Raw genomic sequence first — 23802 nt, forward strand, 5'->3', positions numbered from 1 at the left:
AGCTCTAATACCGCGATGAGCTGGAGCCAGACTCAATAAAACCTCCATCCGGCTCCTGCACAGCGACCTACGTGAACCTGATTCTTTCCCTGGGCTTCCAGCCCAGAATTTAGATGGTAGTTTTTATTTAAGCCTGTATCGCGTCAACTTTCCCCGTCATTCCTAAGCTCGCTGCGGGAGCACATTTACCCTCCCCAGGTGGGTTCCAGAGGGGGCTCTGGGGGAACCCACCACCACACGCCAGCGCATCCCCGGGAGAACTGAGCCGGGCTGGGCTGGGCTGGGCTGGGCTGGGCTGGGCTGGGCTGGGCTGGGCTGGGCTGGGCTTTGCCGGCCCGGGGGCGGTGGGTGCGGAGCGGGTGGGCGGGAGATCGGGTGGGTCCCGCCCCGCCGCCCGGAGCGCGGCGAGCGCCGCTCCAGAAGAGGCGCCGGGAGCCGCGGGAGCCGCAGGATTACCCGGAGCGGCTCCGCCGGGAAGGGCTGCGGGCACGGCCGGGGGCGGCTCGGCGGCAGGTGGGCAACTCCGGGGAACTAAGTTGGGGTGCGGGGTGGGGGGGAGCGCCGAGCCCCCGCGTCCCTCGGGAGGGACGGAGCGGAGGAGCGGGGCCGGGGGATGCTCCGAGCGCTGCCGGGGGGAGCTCCGGGGACACGGGGACGGCTCCGTGTCTGGGATCGCAGCGGTGCCCCCAGGGAGGGTCCGCGCCGGGCTCGGGGGGATGCTGTGCCAGGTCTTGCTCGGTCCGTGCTCCTGCAGCGCCTGATTGATCCCCGCTGATCGTATGAGCTGCGGGAGCTGCCGTCCCGTCCCCGCAGCTCCCCCGACGCCGCCCGTTCCCGGTGGGAATGCTCCCGGAGCCGCCCGCGGGTCCCCGGGGGTGGGAGAGCGCCCGGGGCTGCGATGGCCGGCGGTCTGGGTAGTCTCTTGCTTGGCGTAGCCTTTGGATCTTTGAGGGTTTTTTCCTCGAAAATTGTGTTAAGCGAGTCTAGAGTTGCTCAAGTTCTAAAGCTGCGCTGCTCTGGCTTTGCTTTTAATTAAGGACTAATTGTCTCTAATGCGAGAAGGCGCGTGCATGAGCTTCCCACCCCCCAGCTCTGATGCCGGTGGGGATCTGGCGTGTTGGTTTAAAACAACTCCCACACCACTCCGTACGAGGCGTTTTTAAAAGCTCTTTCTTTTTCGTCGTGAATAATGACTGTGCCCTTTCTGCACGTCACTCGGGGCCGTTGAGTTTTGACCAAATTCTGACGAAACCAGAACTTTCCCCTCGGACACGGGGGAGAAGATGGAGCTGGACGCGAAGTTTCTGTGGTGGCTCGGTGGCTCGGCACAGCTGCCGGCTCCGCTTCCCTCTGCTCTCTGCAATATCCTCTCTGCAGGGTTTGCCGGCTCTGTTCCTTCTCTAACTAGAGATCTGCCTTCTCTTTTGGAACTTTTTTGATTTTTATGACTCACACCTTACTGCGTATGAGCTGCTCACGTCCCCAGCATCGCTGTGTGACCTTGTTGCCAATTAAGCGTGGTGCCTGGCTCTGATTAACCTAAATCCCAGCACCATTTTGTTGGATGCGTCGGAGAGAGATCAGTTCATTTCTGATGTGAAATGATCCAGCAATAGCCTTGGGTGCAAGCTGGTTAGTCACGATTACCTTCCTGGTGGCATTGACACATCCCCAAAATGACTTCCGTGCTGATTTCTAGCTGTCCTGAAAGTGCTTGTTTTGTATGAGGGGAATATTGTCATTATTATGAGTGCAAAAATGTAAAAATAACATTCAAGTCCTTATGAAGGGCAGGCAAACTCTGCAAAGTATTGACTGTGGTATTCTGCAAGAGAAACTTAAACTATGATTTAAGCTGCATGCCAGGTTTCTTCAGTGATCTATTTTTTTTTAATGTATGTGGAAGGTTATGAACAAATTATTAAAATCAGTAATGGAAATGCTGAACTAAGTTTTAAGCATTAAAAGTGTACTCCACGTGGAATCGTTCCAGAAAGTTATTTATTATGCAAGAGACTTGCCATACTAATCTGGCCAATAAATTTGTGAAAGCATTTGAGGGGAGTAGTTGGGGGAAGGTGAATAATTCTTGCTAAAATGCTGCTGGTTTGGTGTTGGGGCTGAAGTTTCACGTCGATGCCCAGTTGAGGTCTCTATCCTGCCACGTTGGCACTTCCCTTGTTCATCAGGGCTCCTACAGCCTTGACAGTGGTTTTGCTTCTCTCTATTACTCTCAGCATTGCCTGGCACTGCAGGGAATGAACTGCAGGCTCGGACCTGGAAGCGTTGGTGTTTTCTGGGAATGTAAAGCAGTGGGAGGCACCGCTTGGGTCCGTGTCGAGGGAGCAGGGGATCTGTGAGTTGGCACTGGCATTTGCAGTGAGGTTTTTCCAAAGCTGGTTGGTTGCTCAATGAATAGAGCATCAGGTAGAGGTTGCCTGATTAATCTGAAACATGGTACCTTTCATGTTAAACCAGGAGATTTTTTTTGAGAGCCTGTGGGGTTCAGATCTGCTCTGGAATGGTGGTAAGCTCTGGCACTCTTTCAGCTCTGAAGCTGCTGTGACCTGAGTTAGGGTCTTGTCCAGAAGCTGATGCGTGTGTCCAGCTGGCAAATCCCTGGGCTTGTGGATGTGCGAGTTACAGACCTACCAAAGGAACTCGTCCTTTAAATTCCTAGAGATCACGTCACCGCAGCCAAGGAGCGATGCCATATTTTCATGTCACTTTTCTATAATGCTTCTCTTGGAGTTTCCACCCACAAACGCTTCCAACCGCTCTGCAGGGGCGGTGGGTTTGGTTGTTTGTTTTTTTCTGAGCAAGACTCGCTGTCTTTGATGTTGTTTGTGTTTATGTTCTTGTGGTATTTCTTGTTTCTTGTGGGAATTTTCCCATTGCAATACCACAAGAACATCTTAATGGTATTGTGATACTGCAGCGGGAGATTTCTGCAAATAGAGTCAGTCTTTTTGCTGTTCTTCCTGGAAGAGGCTGATTCTTACAGGTGACATAAGCTGATGGGTTTGTATGTGTGTAAGAGATTATCAGGATTTAGTTTGATACCAGAAGACACAGCTTAAGTGCAGTTTGCAAACAAGATTTTTCATGCATTTCTGATGGTGTGGGGCTGTTGTCTGAGCAAGCCTGCAGGGAGAGGGAAGTTATTAGTGATGAGGAATGACTCTGGCTGGAGGTGAGTATCCCTCCTGAGTATAAAGAAGACTTTGGATGACCTGAGAAATAATTACAAAATGGGTCTTAATTTACAAGAAAAGCAAGGAAAAGGCGAAGTTTGTTCACCTGTGAAGTTACTTTTTGTGTGTGTTAGTTTTCACCCTTCTTGGTGCTCAACTTGGCAGCGAGGTCTGTCTTGTTCTCATGGCAAATACGTAACCTTCTAGTTCATATCTGGAAACCAGTGAACACTGGATTATAGTCCCATAGGATGTATGCACTCACTGAAGTTGAACACTACTGAGGGTACAAGTGGTGAGAAATGATTTATTCAAGGGACTTCTGTAATGGAAGCGTTTCTTAAGCTCATGGGTGATGTCAAGATGGATTAAAAGGCAAGATATTTTGAAATCAATTTTACCTGAAGAAGTTGAGGAACTTACAGGTTTGGTCCTCCAGACCTGAATCTCTCACAGAAGGAGTCTCTGGAAATGGATTTGCCTTGGTGCTCGTGCTCTGAAGTGATTGCTTTGTCACTGCTGTCCTTAACAAAACATACCTGTGGTGACAGCAGTTCTTTGTGTCCCAGCTCTTTGTGTTTGTTTGGTGTTTTGCAGCTCTACAGCTGGTCTTCCTCAGAGGCAGCTTCTCTCAGCCAAACCAGGGAAAGCCCAGTCAGTGAGTATCCCATTAAAAACCAACTAAAATGCAGAAAAATGAAGCTGGTAGAGCTGTAGCCCTCTGTTGTGCTGACATCCCCACCTTGGGTTCAGTGAAGCTGTTTAGAGTCATAGCCTGAACTTCTCAGAGTAGATTTGGATATCTACATTTTGTAGCATATGGTGTAGGAGAATGAATTAGAGGAAAAAAATTAAAGAATCATCAGTGGCACCTGGTAACGTGCCTTAACTAGGAAAGGATTAGGTAAAGGCTGCAGGTTTGCATGAACTGAGAAGTGCTTTGCTGTTCACAACCACTGATTCTGTGCTCCAAAGGCCACAACTGTTCTCTTGTCCATTGAGACAGATGAAAACCAGATCAAAGTTGATGGCCTTTCAAGCAAAAGCGTATCCAGGAGAGCACTGTTTGAGTAACAGAGGTGGGAAGGGTGGAAAAAGCTGTGACTACAATCAGCTAAAATTTACTATACATAGATTATTTTTAGTGTGCTTTCTAATACAAAGAAAAGAGCTAATACAGAGGGAAGGGGAGTGTCAGGAGCTCAAAACTCTTACAGATTCTCAGTCTCGTATGTGGTTGAATGAAGAGTGAAGGAGGTGGGCAGCTGATGAAATAATGCAGGTTTTTTTGTTTGTAAATCTAAAGTCTGCATGTTGACATTTGGTCTAAGAAAACATCAATTGAAATACAGCTCATGGTGTCTATAGCATTGCCTTTATTTTGAAAGAGCAGTTTTATGCTACTGAAGTTTCACTTTTTAGATGTAATCAAGTGTAATGATATTCCTTAAAATCAGTGATACTTTTGTTTGGTATAACTGATGTGGGATTTTTTTCCCCCCAAACTATATAACTTCCAAGTATCTTTCTCTTGAAAAATATGTCTGTTGATCAACATAAAAAAATAATAAACTGGCAAAGTTGCTACATTTCCAGCTGGGGGAAACAGCAGTGGGAGCTCCTGAAGTTGTGCTTGCAGATTGCTTGTACTCTCCTGGAAAAACTTATTTAGTGGGAACAGACAATATTTGAAACATGGATGTGTGTTTTAGTGTTTTGTTAATCCTGACTGCACACAGGAGAAACTTCATCTGTGATTATGATTCCAGAGCTACCAGGATGGTGGGACCCCAGAAAATGAGACAGAGCAACATGGGCTGTAAAAGGCTTTGGAATAAGTGGTCAGATAATAGGGAGAGAACAGCAGGGATGACTAGACTTGTATGGGAAGTTCTTGTAAGTCAGGTATTGGATGCTGGAAAATACAAATATTACATTTCTGACCTGCAGTTTGAGGCACAAGCTGTGATGGCAGGGAGTGAACAGGTGTGAGCAGCAAGGAGCTTAAGGAAATCTGATTTACAGGACAGTGCCACCAACCTCCCTGCCACCCTGGGGACCTGTGTGCTCCCTAATATGTTCCAATTCCAACAGCTGAGGATGGAGCAAGGCTCCTGTGCTGCCTCTCCACCAGGTGTGTCTGGGGAGGGCAGGTGTCTCTGCTTTCTGATCGCAGTCCAGAGTGGTTAAACTGGGTCAGCTGTTACAAATTAATCCCTCCACACTGGATTTAAATGAAGAAAATGAAATAAAGTGGTTTTTTTAACCACAGTAAGTCACTTGTGTAGTGCAGTGCCAGGGAAGCTGTGGAGTCCAGCTGGTTCCAGAGGCACCAGGTATGGGTGGGTTTCCCACCTATTACTGCAGATCTATTCCTATATGCTGTTCCTTTGGTTTTGATACGTGTAGTTGGAGATAGACACACTTGTACATTCAGTTATAATAGAGAATTGAGAAGTCTTGACTCTTACTGTAGTTTCAAAACAGTAGTTTGAGCTTCATTGAAAGTGTATGGTTAAATTCAGTTTACTTTTCCATCACCACTTTAATCCAAGTGTAATGGGCTATCCTGGAATTAACTATTCTAAACCTGCACTTCTCCTTATTCCTGTGTTTTGTGTACTGACTCATTTAAAAAAAAAAAAATCATCCTGTCCTTCTAGCACTGCTGAGATCCCAGTGCCGTGGTCCTGATGTGGGAAGTGTATTTCAGTTCAATAGGCCTTGACAACTCTGAGGAGTATTATTGCTCAGCATGTTTAGGTCTCTTATGGAATTTAAAATATAATAAATTACAGCTGTTTGGAGCTGTAAACCTCTCTTTGGAGTAAACTGGTAGGGAAAATCAACTGTTTTTCCACAGTCTGACTTAATGTAAAGCATGGCCAGCTTCTGTTGTGCTTGTGCTGAGGTCAGGACAGTAATTTCCAACGTGCTTGACTACATAAGGAGCAATCCTGTCTAATCCAATCCAGAGCAGGTCAGTAAATGATGAATTCTGTTTAGCTTTGCAAGCATGCTGATTTTCATAGTTCATTTGCAGCAATCATGCATCTCTGCCTTGCAGACGCTCCACGTGTTGAAGTTGGGGTCTCTTGGCATTGCCAGGAAGATCTGTGAGATGAAAAATAGTGTTTTAATGATGTATTACTGTGGAGATATTTTATAGGGAGAAACTGGAAAATTCAGCTGGTATGGTTGATGCATAAACCATCATTTATTTTCTTGCATGTAGTGAAATGTTTTGGTTTCATCCTGGCTTCTTAAGGCTGATTGCAGTCACCTGGATGTGTCTGTGCTGCCTATCCATCTGTCCTGCTGGTGGAGACCAGTTTGTTTCTAAAATCATGGAAACAGGGTCTTCCTTTGCTCATATGAGATGCTGGAGCATCTCCTAGTAGCCCCTGGTGGTCCTGGGCAGTGGAACTGTGTGTTGGCAGAACATACATGTGCAGTTTTTACATCAAAAGCTCATGACTAAAATATCAGCATTTTCTGCGACTTCTTTCTTCATTTAAATGAAAACTTTTAAGTGCTTGCTGCTGCAAGTGTAGTGCAGGTTGTTGTGTGGGCAGAGCTGAGTGGGAGGAAAGCTCTCTGCAGCATCCTGGGTTATTTAACATCTCAGCCAAGTGTGTTGATGTAGGTTGTAAATGACAATAAAAAGAAAGGGCTGTCTATGCATATATGTGTTATTAGGGTAATTTATAAAGCAGAGGATAGGCTGATAGCCTTGCTGCTAGGTCACTGCTTGACCACCAGTACCTCTTTACCTCTGAAGTGTCTTGTGCTCTGGGAACAGGCTGCTGGAAAATGAAATAACAACAGTGAAATGTTTGTTGCGCTTCTTAAAAACAAATGCTGTAAAAAAACCCCCGATGATGAAGAGCTATCAGCACACACCCTATCACATGTGTGCATTTCCCTTCTGTTATTAACATCAGAATAACCCCGAGTTCCAGTGGTTTGTGGTCTTTCAGCTGTGCAGTCCCTCACATCAGTTTGAACATTTAAATGTATGTTTTTAGCAATGTGCTTCTCCTCTGGATAGAGATTTATCGATGCTGCAGAGCTGTTCTGTGCACTCACTAGGTTGGGGTGTGTGTGTGTAGGTGGTGTATGAAAAGCATCTGTTTGCACACTAAACTTTTTACACCAGAGAAAATGTGTCTTGTTGTTTTGGACTAAAGATCATCTCGGTGTGTGTGTTTACTTGATCAAACAACTCTCTGCTAAAACTGGTAGGAGGTGGCTGGTTAAATTCATGCTGAAAACTCTTTTTTTTTTTTTTTTCTTCCCTTAACATTGGGCTGGGTGCCATTTTACCTGGCCCTGTGCTTAGCCCAGGGCTCTGTACACAGCCCCATGAGCTCTGTTGCCATCCCTGCCCAGCTACACTGGAAGTGCACTTAAATGATTTTTTTTTCTTCTTGACAAGATAAAGGGCAGCAGCTGCTCATGTGTGACCCTTCTCCCATTCTTGGGCGTTTACTTGTTTGTCTGTTTTCTCCTCTTGACTAAGCAAGAGTCAGCTGTTGTCCCAGAAGTAGCTAAATTAATGTAAACCAGAGTTATTTTGCTCTTCTCCCCTATTTTTGAGGGTCTACCTCTTCACACAGCACTGTTCCTCTCATTGCTTGTCTCACCTCTTTCCTATTCTGAAAATCCTGTTGAAATTATAGTGGAAAAAGCCTTGAAGCCTTAGAGAGAACTGGCAGACAGTTCCTAGAATCAAATACAGTTGCTGAAGTGGTTGCATGTATATTGTAGTTTTCCTTTTAGATGTTTACCTTAATCTGTTTATAGATCTTGCAGTTTTTCAATTTCTCGCTATAATTTTTGTAACTATTGGATTTTGAATCTCACATTGACTATTTTTGCTTTCGTATTGCTAAAGAAAATACAAATTGCTATGGCTCTGGAAAAGAGCTCTGCTTGTAATGCTTTAAAAGCTGCAGTTTAGTCTCCTCGAGCACCTTTTTTCCTTGATAAGCTTAAAATGTAAACAGAAAAGGTGTTATATCTAAAAGTGCTGTTCTTCTCTGACTGTTAAATGAAGAATAAGTAGAGTTTCGTCCTCTCTTCTTCAAGAATAACAGGAGAATAGTGGGTTTTGCTTGGCACTTTTTATAGCAAGCTCTTCCCTGCCACGTAACTGTGGCTCACACACTAAAATCCAGGGACTAGAAAGTTCCAGTATTTCATTGGGTGCATTTGGAAACAAGTTTTTCTGTGGATGCAGATCCCTCCTACAAAACAGCTGAAATAAGTTGAACCTTCCTGAAGAAACACACCTTCCTCTTCAAAACCACAGCCCTCAGAAGCCCGTGGTTGGAGAGCTGAGTGGTGCCCTGGCCTGGTGTGTGACACCACTGGTGTGTTCCCTGGAAGTGATGGTGGCATTTTCTGCCTCTCCATAAGTCACCGAGGTCCAGAAAAGGCTCGTGGACTCTTCTCAGCTTTTTCCATGTTTTTCTTCAGCAACTTCTAAGGACTGTAGAGTCGTTCCTGTTTCTCGTTCATTCAGTTCCCAGCTTTGATGGAACTTCTTCAAGTCTGTTGTAAGACTTCAAGGCTTTGAACTTCTCCCCGTCCTGTCCCATGAGGACTCTTGACTAGATCCGTGGTGGGTTGATTGGTTTATTTTCAGATGAAAAATCCAAACAACTTACCATAAGTCTGTTTGGTGACTAGAACAACCATAGTATTTATAGTCGTTTCCACAAGTACTTGTAGATGACCACAAAGTAGCTTATTCCTTGTCAGGCTCCACTTAGAAATGTGAAATAATCTCTTGCTCAGAAGCTGGGCTTGCTATGCTGTGTCCCATGTCATGTATGGCAAACATCAAGGAAAACAACTGTGGGACTCACCACTCTATTAAATTGTACCTGACTGAAGTGGGCTGGTGGTTTTTTGGGGGGGAATTGGATTTTTTTTTTTTTTTCACTCCTTCAGTGGTAAGAGGGCAGAATGACAGTACTCATGAAGTATCTGTCCCACGTGTAACTTGAACAGTTTTGATATCACTTGCTGAATGTTCTCCAGAGTTAAGAAAGTTGCATAAGCTCCTTATCTGAAGCTAAGCAGCTTAAGGAAGTTGCAAAGCTCCACCACCTCGTTCTTCTTGGTGTTGAGCTGTTTTAACATACAATCTTCTCTTCCCCCAGCATCTGAACATCCTGATGTTGCAGATTTTGATAACCTGCCCAGTTACCTGCTCATGCCTGTGTCTTATCCTGAAGGAACAAAAAGCTGCCTTTGCATAGCTGTGAATATAAAATTAAAACGCAAAAGTAAAATGTATGAAACTGATAGAAAGCAGTGATAAGGTTTGGGATTAAACCTGAAGTTTTCTGCAGTCTGTTTTTGTTCTTAGATGGAGTCTTGATTACTTAATGCAGAGTAGGCATGAGTTCTGATCTGAGTTGTTAAATCCCTTTAATTCCTCACCAGGTATCCGCTGCCTTTTTGAGAGCCGTGGATGCTGTCATGGTAGGTGTTTCCAGCTTGAAAAGAATTACAAGTCAGTCTCAAACATAAATCCCTAATGACACAGACAAACTTCCCCTTAGTGTCCAAGGATGCTGTCTTTCCAGCAGATAATATTCCAGCACTCCAGATGTCTGGAGTGACATCTTTAAGAGAACCGGGCTTGGAATTTTTAGTTGGTGCATACAACATCACCCAGAAGGGAAGAATGTTACTTTTATTCTCTGCAGGTAACTTAGGAAAATAAGCAGAAGAAATATAGTCCTCTCTATCCTTATGCCCCTTTACAGTATTGTAACAAAGCTGATCTTCTCCTAGCCTTCACCTCCCTGCAGCAGGGAGAGAAAAATCAGCATTTCCTCCGTATTTTCAGAAAAATTTTGAGTGCCTCAGTCTGGGGAACAAGCACTGCAGACAGAGAACTGCCTGCAATTCTAATGGAAATTTCTTCTAGTTCTACATTTGTAGGGATCCACATTTTTCCTTTCCAAAAGACTCAGGAGCTTGTCCAATAAGCCTAATTAAAGTTGGTAATGGACACACTGTTCTCAGATTGATTTATTCCTGTGCTTCCTGGGCAATAGTATTGCAGAGGGGTTTGAAGTAGTGAAATGGCTCATGTGAAGAAAAGTTGAGATACAAACAGGGATTGCAGCAGGGAGCTGCTCTGGGTTTTTTATTTACACAAAAGGAATGTTAATGTTGCAGTGATGGAAAAACTCACTGACACTCTACATTAGTTAAGTTTAACTCATAATGAACGTGTGGAAATGGAGAATCATAGACTGGTTTTGGTTGGAAGGGACATTAAAGCTCATCTCATTCCAACCTCTGCCATGGTCAGGGACACCTTCTACTGCACCAGGTTGCTCCAAGCACCATCCAGCCTGGCCTTGAGAAGCCTCCAGGGATTTGGAGTCCACAGCCTTCCTGGAAAACCCGTGCCAGGGTCTCACCACTCTCACAGTGAAGGATTTCCTCCTAATATCCAATCTAAACCTGCCTTCCTTCAGCCTTTCCCTGTTCTCCTCTCTCTGCTTTATAGATGCAGGCAACTATAATTCCGGGCACGGAATTATTTGTTATTTATCTGGTTCCTTTGCAAATCCTCCTGAGTGATGTATTATTCTGATAAATTCCACGTATTTTCTCTGCATTGTGTAGGGGACTTCTAAAAAATACAGCCCTCTGTTTCACTGGGATGTATTTTACATACCTTAGGCTTTTCTACCTGAAAGATGCTGGTACTTCTAGAAACAAAATCCCAGCAAGGCTTTATCATTAATTGACAAAGCTATATTATAATATTTTTCTTCTCCATGATGTCAAATATATGTATATCCAATTAATATTATAGGAAAGTGAAAGAAGTTTTGAAAGTCCCTTTTAAAAAACCCTGCTTTGAAAAAACCCTGCTTCCTAGACTCACTGTGGTCAGGTGAATTTAATGGTCTGGTTAATCAAAAAACTCTTCAAAAGCCTTTGTAGAATTAAAATTACTTTTTATGACTTAGTTGTAGTCACAGCTTCAAGTACTCTTGTCCAGGGATTTTTTTGTAGATGAGTTCATGCTTTGTTCTTGCTTTATTGGTACCACTTCAAGCCAGGCATAATATATTCTTTAGGGCTCTGTTTCAGCTAAGTCCTGATTTTCACCTTCCCTCTCCTGTGCAGTGAAGGATGCAGAGGTGTCCCAAATATTTTACCAACTGCAGCACCTTTCATGTTGTATGTGACAGATGTGACTATTCAAATTTCATGTTCAACTTAGAGCTTCTCCCTGCGAGGAAGAGTGAGAACTCATCTAATCCATGTGTTGATGCACACATATATCCATTCCTCAGAGAGCACATTTTCTTTTGATAAGGGCAACTCCAGAAAAATGTAATGCAGAAAATCTTGATTTCTGGAGGAACATCTGCAGAATGCTGTGGGATGCTGCCCTAGGTCTGAGAGGTTTAGGGAGAAGTATTAGGGCTGTCCAGCAGCCCTTGCTGCTTTGGTTTTAGCACAGGAAAATACCAAATTTAGTGATGGATTAAATTCATGTAGCATGTCCCTAGTGTGAAGTCCTTCATGAAGGACTTCTGGTGTTTTCTGGCCCCTTCCTTCCTCTCCTGGCTCAGAACACAGGTGTGTTGTTAAACTGGGATATCAACAGTTTCCACTCTGTGCTTTAAATCAAAGGTGGAAGTGCCTGTGGCTGAAGGGACTAAAGCAGCTTGTGTGCTTGTAGCCCACTGCAGAAGGGCTGAGCTTTCTGGCTCAGTGGGTTTATTGGTTTTTAAAGAATTATGAATTTCGTTTGAGGTCATTTCTGGAAAAGCACTTTCTCTTGGTCAGCAGGACAGGATTAATGGCGAGAGCAACACCAAGTGCATTAAGACATGAAGTGAACCTTGGAGATCCAAAAGAAAAACAGCATCTTCTCGGGCCTGGGGCTCGTTGCTACTTTGCTGTTAGACATGGTGGAAAAGAATTGTTACTCTCTGAAGGAAAGGTAAAGGGATATTTGGAAAGTGGAGTTTTTTGGTTAGGAATGCTCCAAGTGTAGGTTTTTTGGAGCTGTATTTCAAACATACTTTGGTGCCATGAATAACCTCAGAGCAATATTATTATTATTATTATTATTATAATAATGAAATAAAACTCCTGAACCTCAAAAATTAAATTTGTTTGTCTCTCCATCCCCTTCCATGGGCTCTGTGTCACCCTTCTGCAGATTTGTTTTCCTGCCAAGGACATTTTGTGTCTTGGTACTCTTAATACTGTACAAACCAATTAACCTCTCTCCTCGTCTCCTTTTCCTTCCATGTTTTTCAAACCTCTGCCAGAGACTTCTTAATTTAAATTTAGTTCCTAATCAAGAAATTGATTTTGTTGTTGTTGTTGGTTTTTTTAGTACTTTAGAATATTCTTAGGTTCATCCCCACTGAATTTTGTCTCAGTGGAACTCTCTGCTCTTTCCAGTTTTGTTTGGATTTTTCCTTTTAGACCGAAGCTGTCAAACTTATCCAGCAAAGCCAATATAGTCTTTATCACATCTAACCTTGTGCTGATATTTAAAGAGATCTTGTTAAGTAATTTAAACACTGGGTTGGTTTTTTTTCTCCCTAAAAGTGAGGCCTCGTTACAGATGAGGGATAAAAGAGGTGTTCCAAAGTGGTTTGGCAAACAGGTCTGGTTCTTTCTTTGCTGCTTTTGGTGGATCAACTGTATTTGCACACATTAATCTTGGGACAGACCCTCTTTTAGTGTCAGTGAAGGAGAACTCACAGGAAATTTAACCTCTAGTATTCTGCTTTTTCCAAATTATGGAGACATGAGGAACAAATATGCCCAAATAATAATTTATAATATCTAAATTATGCGAAAAATGAGATTAACTGCTGTTGTTTCATTGTTCATCTTGCTTTCTCCTTCTTCCCCTTCCCATCATAGGGGTCTGGGAACTGTCCTCTTCCAGCAGTAAATTAACAAAGCAAGTGTGTATCTAATTAATATTCACATTAATTTTGGATTAATGAAAGGGAACAGGAATGGGGGGCAAAACAGAGAGAAAGTAAGGAGGTGGTGAAGTGTTCTGTCAAAATAAAAATAATAAATAAATTACCATATTCTGTGGTCTTAATAGTAACCATAAAATGGTTTGATTATGTTACTGTACTGACATGTGCAAGCAAATCAGCCACACTAATCAACTGAACATCTGTAATGGCTTTAGCACTGTCTCCAATGGGTATTATTTTGCCTTCTGGTGTGTTCTTTTTTTTTTTTTTTTGTCTTATAATCTCACTTTTGGGTTAATAACTGTGCTACTCGTTTGAAATTTGGCTGAAAAGCAGTATTCAAGTTTTCAGGCAATGTCTCATAGTTTCTTTTTAAAAAAAAAAAAAGAAAAAAGGAAAAAAAACTTTGCATAAAAATATTTGAGCATTTTATTTCTAGCCATAAGAGAGGAAACTCTCTTGGGCTGAATAACTTTTTGAGTGCAACTTCATAGACATCAATGCAGATTAAGCTGCCCTGGTCTCCAGAAGTAGAAGGGGAAAAAAAAAGTGCTGAAATGGGTTCAGCTCTAACCATTCAGCTGTGACTCTGAGCTTTTCTTCCCTTTCACATCAGTGCTCTGTGCTGCAGGGGATTATTTTCTTGCATGTGACTTTGAGTGAGATAATCACAGACAGGATAGATTAAGGGTACCTGTGGCCATATCTCCTGAAGCTCAGTTCCTTGCTGAAATTGGTGAATTCTTCTCTCGAGCTCCTCCGTTCCCAGGATAGAGATATCTCAAAAGAAGCAGAAAATGCTGGGAAAACTGTGTATAAAATGTAAATTTCACATTTTTACCTTTATTCCCCTTGTTTACTTATATAATAGAAGCATTTATGCCATTTTGCCTTCGTGGTATCTTAGTTCTTGGGAATTAATTGTTCTTTTATCATTAAACAGAGACAATACATCTCCTTACCTGCTGCATGTCAGGCTGTAAACAGATGTGCTGGAGCACGTGGGGCAATGGGCTTTGGACATCAGGAGGAATTTCTGCATGGAAAGGGTGGTCAGGCATTGACAGGGGCTGCCCAGGGAGGTTTGGAGTGCCCAGCCCTGGAGGTGCCCAAGGAAGGACTGGATGTGGCACTGAGTGCTCTGGGCTGGGGGACAAGGTGGGGATGGGGCACAGGGGGGACTCGGTGACCTTGGAGGGCTTTTCCAACCTCAGTGGTTCTGGGATTCTTGTGGATGAGTTCTTGGTGAGGGATCCCAGTGGTGCTGTGTTTGTCCTTCAGCCCTGTGAGGTGGTTTGATGGGAGTTACAGTGAGGAGTTGCCTTGGCCAGTGTTTCACTTACCTTCTCCATCCCTGGAGGCGCTTTGAAGGATGCACTGACCTTTGGAGAAGACTCTCCAGAGGAGCTTTGGCTTCCCCACTCAGACTGCCTCGTGTCTCACTGAGCTGTTCTCCATAAAAGCTATCCAGTGTGTGCATATTGGTGTAAGGACTGTTGTACTTGAGTGTGTGTGTGCTGACCTTAAAAACAAGATTTACTGCCAGTTCAGTGATTGATACATGTGACACCTCACCCTTGCCTACTGTGGTGAAAACTCCAGATGTCTCCTACCTAAAGAGACAACAAAGGAGCCCTTGTGTTCACCTGACCATGAGACAGAAAATAAACTTGTGGGGTCTCAGGTCAGCTTGCCTGTAGGTCATCTCTTCCTCTTGGCTTGTTTCTGTTCAGAGAAAAGAACCTTGTATTTGAGGCTTAGGGAAAGAAGAGAAAGGTTAATGTGGAGCAATGTGTCTCACCAGCAAGTCTGCACCAGTTTTGGTCTGGGGAATTTTGTTAACGTTGGTCAAGAAGAAACAAATGTGTAGTGTAATAATAAAATACTGAATTCCCCTCCGTGCGTAAGTGTACAGATGTGCCAGAGGACCCATGCAGAGGACAAGCATCTCCCTCAGAGTCACTGAATACATTTGTTTGTTTGGGTTTGTGATGTATTAGCCCTTGTAATGGCTCCCTGCTAAGTTCTGTACAAAGCTGAATGAGTGGTTAAAACCCCCAAACCAAACCCAACCCAGCAGGCCTTGCCATCAGACCCCTGCAAGGCCGCCTGGGAGAGGCTGCCCTGTCTTGCTCTGAGTAAATTGGCCAGAAAAGTCAGCATGGAAATGCATTATTAAAGAGTTTTAAAATATGAAATCTTGGAGGCTTTTTCCATTTAAGAGCAAAGTTGAGTCCAGAGCTTTGTGGGAAGCCACAAGGCCTGTGATGGCATTTGGATGGGAGAGGTGGAGCCCAGGCACTTAGAGGCTCATCCTCACATCTGTTAGGGATTTGTTTTTCCATTTCCATTCAAAACAGAGAAGTAACTGTACTGCTTTTCCTGGAAAATGCCTGGTTAATGCAATACACAGGCCATCTTTTAAGTTTTGATTGGGTGTTTTAAAGACATGGTTGTGCATTGAGGATTTCTTCCTGTACTTAGTTGGGCATACGACAAAAATACCATTATAATTGGATAAATTTTCTTGTAGGCACTTGAGCCTTAATGAGACTTGGAAGAAGGAAAGAGAGGGTGAGAAGGAAAGGATTTTTCTGCAATTGTCTGTTTAGTTTACATTATTAGATTGCTGCATATATTTTATCTATATAGATTAGCTGTAAATAGTTGTGTATGTACATGTGTATGCATACACACAGCTGACAACACTTTTTACTGTTTTACCTAAAAAATCTCAAAGGTTTTTCAAGCCCAAAGTGTACTGACTGGTTAATTTGTCAGCTATAAAGGTATTCAACACAGAATGATTTTTCTCATATGTTGCAGTTTAAACTGTCAGTATAAGAGAAGTTTAGTGGGTTGGAAATGTTGTTTCTGTCTGGTCTGATTGAGTTTCTGAGTTTCTCCTGCAGTGAGAGAGACCAGAAAGGCTGGAGTGTACATTCTGATGAGTGTCTTTGAGCTTAAGAGCAGAAATACTTGTTATAGGGAGTTCTGTAAATCAAAATAACTACTTCTTTACGCAGAGTTAGTTAAACACAGGGCCCTGTTGTTGTTAATTTTAGTATATTTGGATGTTGAGAGTATTTTCATGTTGAGTTTTATATGCCTTTGGGTTGCAGAGTGATATATTGTCAACACTTCTTAAGTGGATTGACTGTGTTGCTGTTTTACCTGGTGTCATTTAGTGAGCTATGTTGTGTTTTTTTTTTCTTTTGTTCTTCATTTTTAATTCTTTCCTTTTTTTAAAAATCTTTGTGTCGGAAGGGAGCTTAGGAAAGGCTTCAGGTTTGTGTTGGATTTTTTGTTCCGTGTTCCTAAGTGCTTGAAGATGGTCTGTTATTACTCTGTGGCACTTTGCTCCCTAGATGCCTCTGTTCCAGGTAAATGGAACTGCCTGAATTTCACCTAATGGGATTTGAAGCCCATCTCGAGGGCAGGATGTGTCTTGCTTGTCCTATCCCATGATTTTAAGGAGTCACTGCTCTTGTTTATGGGAGACAGATGGGGAGAACGGCACATTCCGTTAAAAAAAGATATTTGAAGTATTAACTGTGGGCAGTAGGATCATCAGAAATTCAGCAGTCTTTAAATTTTTGATGAAGAGGGAACTACTGACAAATTGCTGCAGGTGACCCTTGGAGCCGGGGCAGCTCCGATCAGCGTTGCCGGCGCTCCCCGGGCACACGCAGGAGGTGGATGTTAATGCCCGCTGGGACACTGTGGGATGCACAGATCAACTCTGTTCTGGCCAAGGAATATCAAAGGGAAATTATGTATGCAATGGAAAGTGATGAGTTTTATTGGGGCAACCATGCAGGATAAAAGAAGCTTTTGAAGCTGCGATTTGTAGGAGAAGGAACCAAAGGTGCTTTGAAAGGAATAATGTGTTATTTGTGCACCACCAGAGACCTCTCTCCATATGTTAATACAAAGGCTGCTTATGTGGGAATGAGGAATGGCTAATAAAGGTATCCTGGGCTGATCCCACAGCGTGGGCAGCAGGGGAAGGGGCAATTCTGTCCTTCTGCCCCCTAAGGTGGGACCCCACCTGCAGAGCTCCCTTCAGCCCTGATGAATCAGCACAGCAGGGACATGGAGCTGTTGGAGAGAGCCCAGAGGAGGCAGCAAGATGATCAGAGGGATGGAGCAGCTCTGCTGGAAGGAAAGGCTGGGAGAGATGGGATTGTTCAGGCTGGAGAAGAGATGCTTTGGGGTGACCTCATTGTGGCCTTGCAGGACCAGAAGGGAGCCTGCAAGAAAAATGGAGAGAGATGGTTTGCAAAGGCCTGGAGGGACAGGACAAGGGGAATGGCTTCAAACTGAAAGAGTGGAAATCTAGTTTTAGGTATTAGGAAGGAATTCTTCCCTGTGAGGGTGGGGAGGCCCTGGCACAGGTTGCCCAGAGAAGCTGTGGCTGCCCCTGGATCCCTGGAAGTGTCCAAGGCCAGGTTGGACGGGGCTTGGAGCAGCCTGGGCTGGTGGAAGGTGTCCCTGCCCATGGCAGGGGGTGGAATGAGGTAGTCTTTAAGGTCCCTTCCCACTCAAACCATTCTGATTCTAATGATCATCCTTCTTTTCAGGGATTAAGTGTTGACTCCTCAGCAGCATCTCCTGCCCTCCCAAGGCTTCCTGTGCTGATGGGCAGTGAGTGAGTCCTCTGGCAGCCCTGGAGAGCTTGTAGCACAAATGCAGAAATTATAGTCATTCCCTTTATGGAAATATAAATCAGGTCTCACCCTTTTTCCCCCAGTGCAGCTACACAAGGCATAGTTCATCCAACTTCATATTTGATTTTTTTTTTTCCCCCAGTAGCTCTGATTTATTTATCATAATTCTAGAGCCTTAGATTATTTTGAAGTGATTGGTGACTTGCTGTCATCTGGGTTCAAAGAATTTCTGACCTCTGGAAGTACCTGTCTTGGAATGCCTGGTTGAAGGTGATGACCCATATGTGTTATCAAAAGGGTGTCTGAAATTGGTAGGTTACAGGGGGAAAGCCTCAGGCATACAAATTGTCAGAACAGGGGCCTGAAAATAACAGAGGAAATACCTTATTTGTGACAGGTCACTCTTCTGGAAAAAAAAAAAAAAAAGAGGATTTTTGAAGTTGGTTATTGGTTGGAAATACAGTTATTCCAAGAAAGGAGGAATTAATGGACAGAGCAGAGGTTGTGTCATCAAGGGTGCATTGCAATTTTAACATCATGGTACATTAATCTTAGAGCTTTTAAATGCAGGAGGTTGTTGCACTGACATGTAACATGGGATGGGAGGGCATTTAGTAATCTACTGAAATATAGAGAAATTTATTTGTACAATGTAATAAATGGAGGTATTTAAAATACCAGCAGCAGTTGGCTGTTGGAGGTGACTGAATATGAATACATACTTTTAGATTTTATTAACACTTGTAGACAATCTCAAACTTCTCTTTGTGCTAAATAGGCAAGATTGTGGGTTACTACAGGCAAAGAATTCTTCCTGAGATGTTGCAGCTTTAAAGTTTTAACATCCTTTTCTTGTATATGTTTGGGAAGTGCAGTTCTGGCACTGAATGAAGGTTTTACTTGGAACCTGGAAGTGAGTTTGGTGGTAACTAGGGCACACAAAGTCTTATGCAGATGAACACTGCAGCAAAGCTGCTCCTCAGGGCACAGGAGCCATCCCAGGGCAGCAGGGATGGAATCTGTGCTTGCATCCGTGTCGGGACCATCTTGCCAATTGAAACCAACTGTCTTGGCTTAGGCTTGAGCAGTTAATATTGACCTAGAAAGTGCTAATAGGTGTCTTAATTCAGTTTATTCTATGAGTAGATGTCTGGTTTTTTAACTAGAACTCTTAAAAATATTGTTATCAGTTTGTTTCTGATAAACTGTTTGATGACAAGTCATGACTGGCTGGACAGAAAGGACAAACAGTATCAAGACACGTTTTAAGTCCTCCAGAATGAACCTTCTGTGGAAATATGCTTGGTCTCATCAAATTTTATATTTATCAACGTGTGGTTGTTTCATTAAGTGATGTAGAAAAGGGCAGTATAATTCAGATTTAATATCTGTATTTTGAATTTGAAAAATTAACCTCCCCTATCAGTGTAACACCGTCACTGTGCCAACACCACAAATAGGTATAATTTAGTTTCTAATGACAGTAACTAAACACATGAGACCTGAGTCACTGTGTTGGGAATCGGTCTGCAGTGTGTGTTGGCTCTGGGGTTGCTGTTGCTTCAAGGACTCACTAAATTCAAGTTTTATCATGGAACTGATTAAAAGCAGGAGTTTAAAGAGAGTCTGATAAACATTTCCCTGTAAACTTTGGGAAGAATGCAAAGCTGGCTCTTTTGTTAAGTGTTCCTGAGGGCATCCCAAAACTGATTGAGGTGGGCTGTCTCTGCAGGTGATGCAAAGTAAAGACCCCTGGCAAGATGTAAAGAGGCTCTTGAGCAGCTGGTGCACAGAGCTGTGGAAGGTGATGGTCTTAAAATAGAGTAGGATTCCTGAGGACTTCAAGATAAATGTCATCCCTTAATTATTTTCTTTTTGCGACTTCACTGCCTTTGTTGACACGGAGGAACTCCCCGTGGGGAAGGCTCAGCTGAGCTAAAGCTTTTTCAGTGGTTATAGTTGTGAGATGGAATAACTGCAGGTACTGAGCTCAGAAAGCCCAGTTGGTGTGTGTTCAGAGGGTTGTAATGTCGTGATGGATGAGAGGAATAAAGCAGAGATAGGCTGTGACACTCGGTGGAGAAAGATGAGGATGTGGGGAGAGTGGGCATTCAATCACTACAAATGCTCTTTGCTGCAGTGGGAAAAGGAGGGACTAAAATGAGAACAGGACTGGGGAAGATGCTCTGTAGACCAGAACCACCTGCATGATCCGTGTCCCGGGGAGATTTGGATCAAGTGCAGGGGATGGATGAGCTTGTGGAGCAGGGGAATGTGGCTGAGAGCGTTGATAAATGCAGCGAGACAGGAGAAGTTGTAAGAAAACTCTGCACAGAACAGTTGTTGGTTCTTCTGTATAAAGCTGTTGTAAATGAATTTTGTATAAAATGATGCTTTTAACTAGGTCTGTGCTAATGACACACTGGAGAGATGTTTAATCCTGCTTAGCTCTTGGTAATGGAGAAGTTTCTGGGAAACTTTGTTCTCCTGTCTGTGTTTGCAGCCCAAGTGGATCAGGATGATTTGTGTCACTGCCGATGCCCCTGCAGGGACAGGGAGGCTGAGGAAGAGCCACAGGCACCTCACAGTGGCTACCTGGCAAGCAGCTTCCTAATGAGTGGTGCTGCTGTGCAGGCATGGAACAAAGATCTAATGAGACCCCACAGGAGTTGGAGCAACCACAGTTTTCCTTGGAGCACCGGTTTAAACTTTTCTTAGGAACAAGCCGCAGTATTGCTTAGTGGGTTTTTAACCCTGTTCTTTGTCATGCTGCTTTAGCTTTTAACTGCTCAATTCTTTTTTTCATTTACAGCCTTTCAGGTGTATTAGGTGCACTTGTATTTCTTTCAGAAGAATGCTGCCACTGCTGGCTCTGTGATATTCAGTATTTCCTCTGTGTTTTGTTTCTTCAAAGCCTTCCCAATCTCTAACCTTAAATTACTCAGATATCTTACTCTCTAGATTTGGCTGTTGAATCAGAGTTAACTGCTTCCTTCAAGTGATAAAAATCCCTTCTAAATTCATATCTTAAACTGGCACTATATCTATGTCAATGGCACTAATAACAGATAAAAGCTTGATTTTCAGAAATAATTTGTGGTCGGCTCTGGCATTGGACAGGTCTGTCCTTGCCTTGATACTTGCATATACCTTTAGCACTTTTGAGTTGGGTTGATCTCAACAGAGACAGATCCAAGTGAACTGGGCTATCTTGGTATTGAAACAAAATCTGGAGATTATCTGGTATGAGGGAAAGACTGGCTTGATAAATTCTGTGCAAATGGTTTTGTTCTCGTTCTTTTTCAAAAGGCTGTGATTGTAGCATTTTTCTAATTTTTTTATTATTGAACATGGAGTGGCAAGTGTGTAGTTACCATGCAAAGCTAGAATATTTTCATCATGGCCCTGGTTCCTGTCAGACTTAGAGTAGGGACTGTAAGAGGCAGAGGCTTGATTCACTGATGTGGAAGATTAACATTCTACCCCACAGGTATCCCTCATTGAAACCATTAGATTGGGTCATTTTTCACAGCTATTAATTTCATTTTGAGAGAAATTAGAAATGGATATCCCTGCCCCTAGGAAAAAAAAAATGAATAGAAAGGGCTGCTTGAAGTTGCTGTGGGATGTTCTGCAGGTTATCCAGGTGAGGCCCTGGCACAGGTTGCCCAGAGAAGCTGTGGCTGCCTCATCCCTGGAAGTGTCCAAGGCCAGGTTGGACGGGACCTGGAGCAACCTGGGCTGGTGGAAGGTGTCCCTGCCCATGGCAGGGGGTGGGATGAGATGATCTTTAAGTCCCTTCCAACCCAAACCATTCTATGAGTTTAGATTCTATGAGATTCTAATAATTCCCTCCCTCAGCAAAGATACACTGACCTCTAGTGTCAGCTCATCGGTTCATTTGCTGTGCTGTGGTTTGGGATCGATACTGACAAATAGGTTCTAGGTCTCTTTAGCTCAACTAAGTTCCAGGAATTCCTGATTAATTTAGTCTCAGTGACTCTACAAATTCCTCTAGCTCAAACTCCAAGTTTAATATGAACTTGTCAGCCAGATCTGTCAAGTTCCAGTTCTATATATAGGAATAAAAATTCCACCTTTGGGGAATTACTGCTTTTTACACTCGACTCTGGGTAGTAAAAATTAAGGTCACTGAATAAAATTACTCACTCTTGAACCTCTTCCAGACTTTTCATTGCTTTCAGACATTCTTGTACATCACATTCTAAATTATATGGTTTTAGAAGGCTAATGCTGAAGGAAGAAAAATCAAGTTTAATTTATTTATATGTGTGTGCTCCCATCCTACTTAATTTGTTTGGCTGGTGGATTGTTTTGGGCTTTTTTAATTCATATCCAGTTTTCTTCAATGGACTTCTTGGAGGAACTCATGAGAATTCATTTATCTCTGCGAGTTAAAGAAATATATAATAAAGAAATGAAATTTGGTATTTTTTCCTGGTGTGTTTGCACCACTTCACAGGTTTGCTTTCTGACTGCTTTGAAATATCCTTGGCTTTTGAAACCAGAGCATTATCTAATAGTGGGAAACTTTCTAATTTAAAAATATAAATATATTTCCTTTTAAATATTCTGTGGGTATTACTCCCTTTGTTTCTTTCCTATCTTTTCCAAGCACAGCAGGTGCTGCTTCTCTTTATCCCTTCTGGACATCCTTTATCCTATCTCCTTTTACAGACAAAGTGCTGAATTTCTGTGAAGCAAATTTAAGTCCAATTATTTCCAAAAGCACCAAAAGTGATGCTGTGGATCTGCCCCTTTGTTTCTGCAAAAGGGGGAGGCAAAATTATTCTTTCATTATTTTTTATTAACATTATATTGCTCTTTATTTGTAAGATGTGACTTTTTGGAAGCAAAATCAAGAGACAAAGGGCTGGGATTTTTTTTTTCCCCCTGTACTTTTCCTCTTCTCTTTCTGAATGTGGATGACCTAAAAAATGACCAGGGAGCTTTGAAGGTGATGAAGATGCTGAATGTTGTCATCAGATTTTGAATCCTTGCATTGGCAGTGGATTTCTTTTATGAGAGTTATTTCCTCGTGCTGGATTATCAGAATATGTATATTTTGACAAGTCACTTTGTAATAAAATGGGGTTTTTGGTTGTTAGCTCTGATGAGGATCTGATTTTTAGCTTAAGACAGTAAGAAAGAGAAGGTTGCAGTGAAGCTGAGCAGCAGTGGTGTTTAATACTTGATTTTTTTGGGGGGGGAGGGGAAGCAATTTCCAAGGAATAACCTTTCTCCAGTGCCAAAAATTGACCAAGGGTCTGTAGACAACCTGCTAGCACCAACTTGGCCTTAGTGCTTGAAGTCAGGGACAAAACCTACTCTTGGCTTCTTCATTTTATTTGTTGCTCATCAGTGAACTGAGGAGAAACTTCAGTGAGTTTATACTTGGGTGTTCAATGGGCGTGCATATGGATTTGCATCTCTTTAAAGAACCAATGTGTTATGGAGCATAAAGATACCTTTATCTGGCTTAAAGCTGTAAATTTGAACGCTGCTAAGTGTCATGCTTTAAAAATGAAATGTTGGTATTCAGGAATAGATCCTAGATTAGCAAAATCTTACAGAACAGAGTGAAAATGAAGTGTTTAAAGTCATTTAAATCTTACAAGGTTAGCTGGTAACTACCATTCCCTCTTTTAGATATTAAAATTTATTAAAATATAATGCAGCCAGAGGTTGGGATGTATTTTTATGATTTTATACCCACAAAGCTTTTCAATTTTTTTTTTTTTTTAGCTTCTACCAAAGCAGTTTTTTTCTGGCCTGAAATGGATCTATCATGTTCTGCTTTGCCCAGAGCACCTAAAGAACAAAACGAAATTAATTTAGCTTCTCCATATTTTTTCCCCTTTCCTTGCAAGATAGCTGACACATAAGAATGACCTACTTTAATATTCTTGCTTCACC

At 42.8% G+C, this 23802-nt stretch overlaps 1 protein-coding gene across 2 annotated transcripts in view; it reads left to right on the forward strand.

The window, feature by feature from the left end:
• The first annotated feature begins 380 nt into the window (after positions 1-380).
• Positions 381-23802, forward strand: part of LOC135420137 (contactin-3-like) — a 103116-nt gene continuing 79694 nt past the window's right edge. For both annotated transcript variants that reach the window (XM_064667166.1, XM_064667167.1), the window contains exon 1: positions 381-513. The gene's annotated coding sequence lies outside the window, so the exon portion shown is untranslated. The remainder of the gene's footprint in view (positions 514-23802) is intronic.

Source organism: Pseudopipra pipra, chromosome 11 (genome assembly GCF_036250125.1).
Source record: "Pseudopipra pipra isolate bDixPip1 chromosome 11, bDixPip1.hap1, whole genome shotgun sequence".
NCBI lineage: Eukaryota > Metazoa > Chordata > Aves > Passeriformes > Pipridae > Pseudopipra > Pseudopipra pipra.